Genomic DNA, 10,000 nt, shown 5'->3' with positions numbered 1-10,000 from the left:
CAGATAGGGTTTTGGTCTGTTGAGCAGCAGAACTAAATGACAACCATGTCTACCTAGTAACTCCTTAGTTGTTCCCGAAATCTACAAAGGGTTTTATTTCCCGCTAATCGTTTGATTTTCATCAGAGTCAGTTGGCATGCTTGATATTTGATATTTGATGTTGGGTTGGTCTGGTTTTTGACCTGCAGAGCAGCAGAGTAAGAAAAACAACTGTGTCATTGATATATTCTTGTTAGGTAGTCTTAGTTTATAGAAATCCGTAAGTAATGGCAGGTATGCCTTCTTGATATTGCTTTGTTGGGTTCCTAAATACAGAAATAGGGAATTCTGTAAGAGCATAAGCCTGGTATGAAACGGAAAACCTACAGTCCTGGCAAGTTTTCTTTGATTAACTTGATCATAGAGACTGCTAAAAATGGAGGAAGTGATCAGATCCGGACTGATGATCACAAATCCTTCTCCCAAATATCCCCCGGGTTCTTAAATACAGAGATGGGGAATTCTGTAAGAGCATAAGCCTTGTATTAAACAGAAAACTTACAGTGCTGGCAAGTTTTCTTTGATTTAGTTGACCATGGAGACAGCTCAAAATGGAGGAAGTCATCAGATCCAGACTGATGATTACAAACCCTTCTCCGAAATATCCCCCATTTTAAACAAACAGACAATTGGGTCATGTTCTAGTATGTCTTCTCAAATAGAAAGCAGAAGAGAGTTGGGAGGTCTAGAGAATAAAGCAGAAGCAGCGAAGATGCCTATGATGCTTAAGAACCATTCCCAAGCAACTACACCTATTGACATTAATGCCAACACATAGTTTGACTAAAATATTGACATCAATGCCAACACATAGTTGACTTAAATATTGACATCAATGCCAACACCATGCTACCAACATCTACTTGAATGGGTTGCCTTGTCTTTTCTAAGATTTACATGAGGCTTAAGTCTCTTAATGTTGATAATTGAAGGAAATTGTGCGATAGTGCCAACGAATCCCCAAATATTGTAAGGATATGCAATAATTTAGTTGTAAGGGTGTTTTTTTATTCAATGCCTTTCGGTTGTCAAAAAACGGTTATATTTTCCCAACACATTTGATATTCTCATTGGGTTTGATGATTCCATTGGCATTACCTTGATCCTCAATTCCCTAGCTATCCATCACATACATCTACAAGAATTGTCTTCATAATTCCAATGGTCCTCTATGCAATATTCACTTTGTTACTTGTCTTGTCCTACTTTTTTAGTTGATGTGAGTATTGGATTTTGGATAAATTTCATCTTAGTGGGCATTGGAATTCCATGCTAATTCATGGACACTTAAAACTAGGTATTAAACATATTTTATCACATTGGTGTACTATATTACTTGAGTATAATAAAGTATGGTGTACAATCAAGAAGATAGTGTCGCACAATACTAACAATAGCTTAAGACTATTGAACATTATCATATTATAAAGTTTTATCATTACAAATGATCAAATAAATCAAAATATTCATTTTCGTAATTTGCAGTCAATGAGTACCCTCTCGTGCCCCTTTTGAATTATACCAATAAAAATGCTATGATACATAGCAACAACCCTCCATTTCCTCCAATTCCAATAGTCTTTAGAATATTCTCTTTATATATCACTATTGCATTATTCTTGATAACTCCATTAGAAAGAACAATTGGGGATGATAAATTTCATCATTTTTCTAGAGCCTCTCGAACACCAACACATGTCATTTGATTTTTAGTTTATATTCTATCTTGAAAACCTCCATGTGTAATCTATAGATTGGTCTATGTTCCACCTTTCAATACACTCCACCTATCCATCTCACATGGCACTCCTTTGCATCCCCTCTTCACCTTCAAATTGTCTTAATTTTCCAAACATTATTCGATGGCTTTTCCAATCATTGTCTTTCCACCCTCTTAATCACTACCTATTCATCCTCTTCTAGTCTCTTTGGAAAGTCACAGTCATATAGTTGTGATTATTGCAAGTGGGCATACAGTTAGGCAATTTGGATTTGGAGCTACATGATCATTGAAAATATTTGAAAGATGTGGGATGAAGATTAACCTTGTAAAGTATTCATCTTCAATTTGTAAAAAGAATCCCACAATCTTAAAACAACATAAAAACCCCAATTCACTTCAACGTTCCCTTCCTCTTGCCTTAGGGATATGCTAGTTATTAATACTATAGTGTTCTCTTATACTATAAACCTTTTAAACAATCATCCAACTTACATAATTTCAAATCTTTTGGATAATGATTTTGCAGTGAATCATGTTCTCTTGTACTATAAACTTTTCAACAATCATGTATATAGTGAAGTAAGATACATTGTTCCAAATAATTTGGATTATGATGTTGTATTAAGTAGTATTTTTTTTTTTTAATTATTGCATTAAGTAATAAAGTTTTATATTTAATTGAAATTGTGGGATTTTTTTTTTGTAAAACCAAATAATGTAGGTAACAATGAAATTGACAGTATTGTTAAAAATCTCATAGATTTTTCCTCTCTTTCCTCTCTTAAAATTGTAATATTTTTTTGTGCGGATACTTCTTAGTTACAAAAATATATTCTTACAAATTTATTATAAATATAAATATATAAATATATATATATATATATATATATATATATATATATAACATAATTATTGTTAATTGTAATCCATCTTTTCAACAAAGAAAATTTTAGCATTAATTAATAATGCTCCAAGAAAGTTTCATTTTACCTCGTAAGTTCAAAGAAAGTTTTCATTTTACTCATGAGTTCAGTAATATTTTAATATTGGTTGATGATGCCCCAAGAGAGTATTCTTTCTACCTCATGAGTTCACTGATCCCAATGAGATTTCCCTCATTTCTACCTCATGAGTTCACTGATACCAATGAGATTTCCCTCCCTTCGTGAGAGGAATGGAGGATTTGAAACATCCTCTAATATTTGGATAAGATTTAGAAGATGCAGAGTGAACCTTTAGTATTGGCTCAACTTTTTACTTTTTCCCATTCTATTTGCTCTTCTTTCTCTTTTGATTCCTCTACTTCCCTTTTTTTATTAATAAAATATTTTTTATTTTTTTTAATGAAAATGAAGTTTATTTTTTATTTATCTTTTTAGGAAAGTGGTTGGTAAAGACATCGGTTTGTGCAAGCCATATGGTTATTGTGATTTAAACGTTTTGGGAAAGGTATTAATGTTTAAAACCTTTCAAAGTTTCTCCCATTATTTTTATGGATATTTTGTTTAATTATGATGTTATTTATTTAATTATTTTTATATAATATTGTATTTTTTATTTATTTGGTAATTTTTATATAATATTATATTTTTTTATTTAGTGGTAATATTTTTAATTTAAAAAAAAAAAATTATTTTATTATCATTATTATAAATATTTTTTTAATTATTCATTTATTTTTCAAAAAATTAGTATAGAGTAAAAAATATATATAAGCAGTTTAAAATGACTTTACTTGAGGTTGCCTTCTTAAAAAAGATTTTATGTTGACTGAAAAACATGGGCTCTGACAAGTCTTACACATACCTCCACATTCAAAAAAATACCTCTTACAAAACAAACATCCCTAACTAATCAATAGAGTAAAAACAAGAACAGGTTGGTGCCCATTGAGTCAACCTCCTTCCCATCCAAGATGACATGATAATTGCCTCATCCAATGGGCACTTCAAGAGCTTCTTTGGACATATTATCAACATTCTTATTCATTTCAGGATAGTATGACATGTGCTCAAAAGAGTTGCATCTTTTTAGATGTCAGCTAATAACTATTTCATTCCCACAATTCTTACCCTGGCTTCTAATTTCCCCAAGATATTGTCATCTTTGAGTCACCCAACACTTGCAAAAGTGATACATGTGTCTCTCTTGTCAAGTTCAATAATACGTAACTAGCACAATTGAATCTGGTTGGAGAAATAATGATTATCTAAATTTAGATGGAGAAAATAACAACCATTCCACTCAACCATGTCAAATAACCTTAATTAACTTACTCTTATATATATAAATGAATACAAAATAAAAACCATATATATAATTTAAATTTTAAAATATCTTTAATTAATAATAATATTTTAATTATTAATTATAATTAATTTTATAATAAAATATTAATTTTCAATTTTATTTTAATTTTAAAATGTTTAAATAATTAAAAAAAAAAAAAAAAAAACATTAATATTATTTTTTATTATATACAAATTCATTCCTTATAAATATAAATTGATTACTGTTTTTTTTTTTCAAACAACTAACTTAAATTACTAATTTTACCTAAGAAAGAAAAGCAAAACAATTGATGATATGTTCAAACTTACCAATGAAAATTGATCATTGACGAGAGTTTACTCGTCATTATCACATCACCTGTATTCTTGTGTCCCGATGATTGTTTAGAGAAATTAGGAAAGTGAAACAATGAACTGATCCAGAACATTTCAGTGCTGGCCAGTAGCATTGCGAAGTTCCTGGAGTATGTGTAATTTCCCCAACTGGCATCAAAAATCCGTGAAAATTTTCATAGGTGGAAAAAAGACCAAAACAAAAGGGCAAAATAGTAGGCGGCACTGAGAAACAAGAAGTCTGGAAGGATGGGCCTGTTATTTGAAAGAAGGCAGCAAGCGCTTTGTGGAGCTGGGAGGCCAAGGAGAAGGCCGGATGGATCAGGTAAAGAAGGATGATCAATTTTGTTTGAGGAGGGAATTTGGTTATTTTTTTTAATTTGATGGTAAGAGTGTTTGAATCTTGTTTTTATGGTGAAAATGGATTCAGCATCATCAAAAATTGACTGCACCCAAAATCTTGAAGCTTGAAAATTGTATCTGAAATTTCTAAAAAATTTCACTCGATTTTACCAAAATCTTGTTGGAATTTCCATCGTTTTCTGAACAAATTTACACCTTTAGACTGCGCATCAATCTAAGAATTATTTAGACTAACTTTTCGATAAATAATATTGATTAAATTGATAAAATCTTGTAGAAATTACCATGGTTTTAGAAAAAATTTACAACCTCTTTAGACGAACCATCAATCTAAGGCTATTGATTAAATTGAAAGTTTACCTATTTTATTGCTCGGCAAATTTATTCGATCAGGTACCTCAATCTCAGTGTGAAAATGAACGCTAATAATTTCATAAAATTCGTTTAAAATTCTACCGAAAAACAATAAAATCTTAAAGACTAAACCTACTTGCTTAAAAGAAAACTCCTAGTTATTGCCTTAATGGAATGTGGTCTCTAAATGTCATCCAGAGAAACCAATATGAATTAAGTTGGTTTTGGAAGGATGTTGAGAGTCATTTTATTAATTTACATGGAACACAACTTTTTTTAATAATATTTTTCATTTGTATTTTAATAATGATTTTGATTTTGATTTGTTTGTCTTTATCTTCACATTTTTTATATATTCATTTTATTTATACTATATACAATAAATTTATATATTTATAAATTATTATAATACAAATGTAATATTTCAATAAAATATAAAAATTAAATATATAAAGGAAAATTTGTTGTCTATTATTTTTAACATACAAATATTTGCATGTATCCGATTTTTTATTTTTAAATTTTAAATTTATACCATATACATTTAAATTATATAAATTTATATATTTATAAGCTAATTATAATAAAAATATAATATTTCAATAAAATAAAATAAAACTATATATATATATGATTTTTCTGTATATGATTTTCACCAAAAAAATTATTTATCATATATTATATTAAATTTTATTGTTATATATATAATAAAAATATAATAATTTAATAAAATTTAAAAATCAACTATAATAAAAATAGAATATTTCAATAAGATATAATAGTCAATTATATAAATAAAACATATGTATATTTAGAAAATAAAAAATAAAGGGGCGCAACAATTTTGGAAGGGAGCGATGGAGGTCTCGCGCACAAGCCGTAAGGGTTTCGGCTAAACCATAGCCGCAGGATCGCAGGAATTAGGGCAAAACGAGATTCGGACAACGCACTAAGGGTTTCGGTTTTTCGGCGGTTTCGGTCCTGACAACGACAGAATCTCTCAACAGTTGGCTAGAATGGAGTATAGCGAGGAGACCGAGATGGTCGACTATTCCGCCGACCCGTTGGAAGGTTTTGACATATTTGGTTATTCTTCTCATGCCGTTACCGGGTGCTCCACCGACTTTTCTGCTGTTTCAAGGGTTCCCATACCTTCATCCATCCCCCCGTTCTTACCTGAAGCTCCGCCTTCATCCCCGGATCCCGCTGCCCTGCTTCAATCCTTTTCGTCTGCCGACTTCACTATTGATTTTCCTTCACCTCCTCGCCGGAATGGTCCCCCTAATCTGAATATACCTCATGAACTTCATCCCGCCGCCTCTGTAGGGACCTCCCCTGCTTTGATCCCCTCTGTCCCCTCTACGGAGGCCTCGGATCTGAGACAATCCCCTCCCGTCTCGTCGGCAATCAAAACATCGGGCAGCTTCAGTACGCCGGCCCTCATCCCTCAAGCTTTAAACCGCTCTCCCAGGGTTTCTGGCTCACACCCCCTTGCAGATCATCCTACTGCCCCGAGATCGAAGAAAACGAAGTGTGTCAGGGAAACGGCTAAGGATATCTCGGTTCAACTCGGTGATCCAACAAATTTTGAAGAATCCATGGCATTGGCTCGCACGACCTTGGTAGGGCACGTTCGTGGGCGATCTTTCTCGGCGGAAAGATTAAAGGCTTGGGCAAATGAAATCTGGGGAGAAATGTTCACAGTCATGCCAGAGGTTATTGAACTTCCGAGGGGATGGTTTTCAATTCATTTTGCTGAAGAAGAACACACCAATACTGTCCTGGCGCAATATTGGCATATTGAATCAGCTCCTGTACTTCTGAAAAGATGGAGCCCTCTTTTCGACCCTGAGCGTGAGCAGATAGGGGCGGGTCCTATTTGGGTTCGCTTGCCGGGCCTTCCGATTCAATATTGGTCGGAAGAAGCTTTTATCAAAATCGGGAATGCATTGGGGACCTATTTAGACCATGATCGATCTTACATGAATTCAAATAAAAAGATCATGGCTAGGATACTGGTATATTTGGATACCAGAGAGGGTTTGGAGGGCAAGATGACTTTGCGATGGGGAAGTTTCAGTAATGCACAGCTCTTGGATTACGAAGGGGTACCCTTCAGATGCAACAAATGCCGCCAAATTGGGCATGTTTATAAGGACTGCCCTCTGATTATCGGTCAGGAAGGGAGGCCGAAACAGTCAAGACCATCTGCTGGAGGGGACTCTGCACCTGCTCCTACTCCACCAAGAACCTCGGGGCGTACTATTGGAGCGCGATCGTCTGTTCATCAATCTACTCCCATTCCGCCAGCATCTGAGCACGTGCATCATCGGACTGCGTCGTCGCCTCCATTGACCAGAGCTCGGGCAGCTGCAGCGGCCGCAAATATTTCGGGTACTCATCCTATCTCTTTCCCTATCACATCTGATTTATCATATGCGCATTTCTCATCTTCTGCATGCACTATGATACAATGTGATATCCCCATCCCGCCTCCTTCAATATCTTCTGGTTCGCCCTCACTTCCCTTCACCTCTCCGCCCTCCTCGCCGTCATCTTCAAGATCATTATCATCTTATCCATACTCCCTTCGTCCCCGTGCGCATCGACCGGATCCTCCCCCACCTGCGGGATTGGGTATTGTTTCTCTGGATCCTGGTTTCTCATCATCTCGTGGTCGCAAATCAAACCTTTCAAAAGCCATCAAAAATGCTAGCGCAGAAGTTGCCGCTGGGCGTCAAGCCACCATCACTGGGGTCCTTAGAGCCGATTACCCCCCTAAATCTGGTCCTCCATGAAAATTATCTCTTTCAATTGTAGGGGACTGGCTAGCACCCCAAAAAGGCTGGCCCTAAAACGACTTTTTGAAGTCGAGAACCCGGACATCATCCTCCTACAAGAAACACTTGGATCCTCAGAAGATTGTGTTCGGGCTCTATCCATGGTTGGAACAAAATGGAATTATATTGCTTTGGATGCTATGGGCAGGTCTGGAGGCCTGGCCCTCGGCATCAATCCTATATCTATCAAATTGGAATCTTCTTGGGGTGGTCAGGGATTCCTTGGTGCTGATATATTCTGTCGTGACCTTGGATGTTCTCTGAGAATCATTAACATCTACGGACCCTGTCACCACAGAGAACCCTATTGGAGCGACCTCCTTAGTAGAAACATCTTTGCATCGGATCGCATCATTATAGGAGGGGATCTGAACTTTTCCATAGGATTCTCCGAATCATGGGGAGAGGCTGCTCAGAGAGACCCCATCTCAGACTACATTAGTGGACTATTGGAACAGCATGACCTCATTGATGTCCCTGTACAGAAGAAGCAGCCCACATGGCGAAACAGAAGAATAGGGAATGCAGCACTTGCTAGAAGGTTGGATCGTTTTCTGATGAAAGGACCCCTGATTCATCGGCTGCAATCTTTCAAACAATGGGTCTGTACTGGGGGTATTTCAGATCATCACCCTATTGCTTTGGAAATCCTTGGGTCCCATCAGAAGCCCAAAGCCCCTTTCAAATTTAACCATCAGTGGCTTCTTGATCCCAGTTTCAATGGATTGATCACATCATATTGGAATGCTCACCCCATAGACAGAGAATCTTCTTTTGCCAGGGGTTTTGTCAAAAACCTTACTGAATTAAAACATCTTGTGATAAACTGGGCAAAGGAGAAAAAGAAAGGGGAGGACGAAAGCCTATCTAAGATCGAATTGGAATTGGAAAATCTATTGGATGATAGAAACTTAGGTTTCATATCCCAGGAGGACAAGAATAAGCTGGTGGACCTGGAGAAACAAAGGAATATCATCCTAAAAGGGAGGGATGAATCTCTCAGGCTACGCAGTCGAGCCATCTGGCTGAAAGCGGGAGATGAAAATTCAAGATTTTTTCACAATTTTGCGAAGGGGAGGAAGGTGGCAAACACCATTTGGAATCTTCCTATGCCTGAGGGGGGCATAGCAGATACATTCAACAAACTCTCGAACCTGGGGACATCTCATTTCAGGAACCTTTACAAAAATCCGGCAGGCACAAACCTTGCAGAAATTATCAATGTAGCTGGTCACTTCCCTCGGTTCATTGAGGAGGATGATGCTGATGACCTAGCAGCACCAGTTACTATGGCTGAACTAGAAAGCACGATTAAATGGTTCAAAAAGGAGAAGAGCCCAGGCCCGGATGGCTGGACAATCGAATTCTATGCTGCTTTCTTCGAACTTCTTGGCGAGGACATTCTTAAGGTGGTAGAAGAAAGCCGTTCTACCGGAAGTATATATCATGCCATCAACTCCACCTTCATTGCTCTTATTCCCAAAACAGATCACCCATCCTCTTTTGATGAATTTCGCCCCATATCCCTCTGTAATGTGCTCTACAAGATCATCTCTAAGATTATTGCAAATAGGATCAAACCCATTCTATCTCGGCATATATCTCCTCAACAATTTGCATTCTTAGAAAACCGGCAAATTCATGAAGCCATTGGATCTGCTCAAGAAGCTATTCACTCCATTTGGACCAAACGCCTCCGATGTATCCTGCTAAAGATTGATCTATCCAAAGCCTTTGATCGGGTTAGCTGGCTGTATATCAAAATGATCCTCATTCATACTGGTTTTCCCATCCCTTTCATCGATTGGATTATGGCTTGCATTACTTCCCCTACTTTTAGCATCCTGATTAATGGTTCTGCATCCCATTTCTTCCACTCTGAGCGGGGGCTTCGTCAGGGATGTCCTCTCTCGCCTTTACTTTTCCTCTTGGTCATTGAAGCTCTCAGCAGACTTCTCATCTCGGCCAAAAGGGAAGGAGACATCCGAGGTCTGAAGATAACTGATATCTGCTACCTTACCCATCTCCTCTTTGTTGATGATGTTCTCATACTGCTG

The sequence above is a fragment of the Pinus tabuliformis genome, chromosome 5_2 (assembly GCF_031772625.1).
Source record: "Pinus tabuliformis cultivar Carrire ecotype Pingquan chromosome 5_2, CPIR1, whole genome shotgun sequence".
Taxonomy (NCBI): Eukaryota; Viridiplantae; Streptophyta; class Pinopsida; order Pinales; family Pinaceae; genus Pinus; species Pinus tabuliformis.
This window is presented reverse-complemented; position numbering follows the sequence as displayed.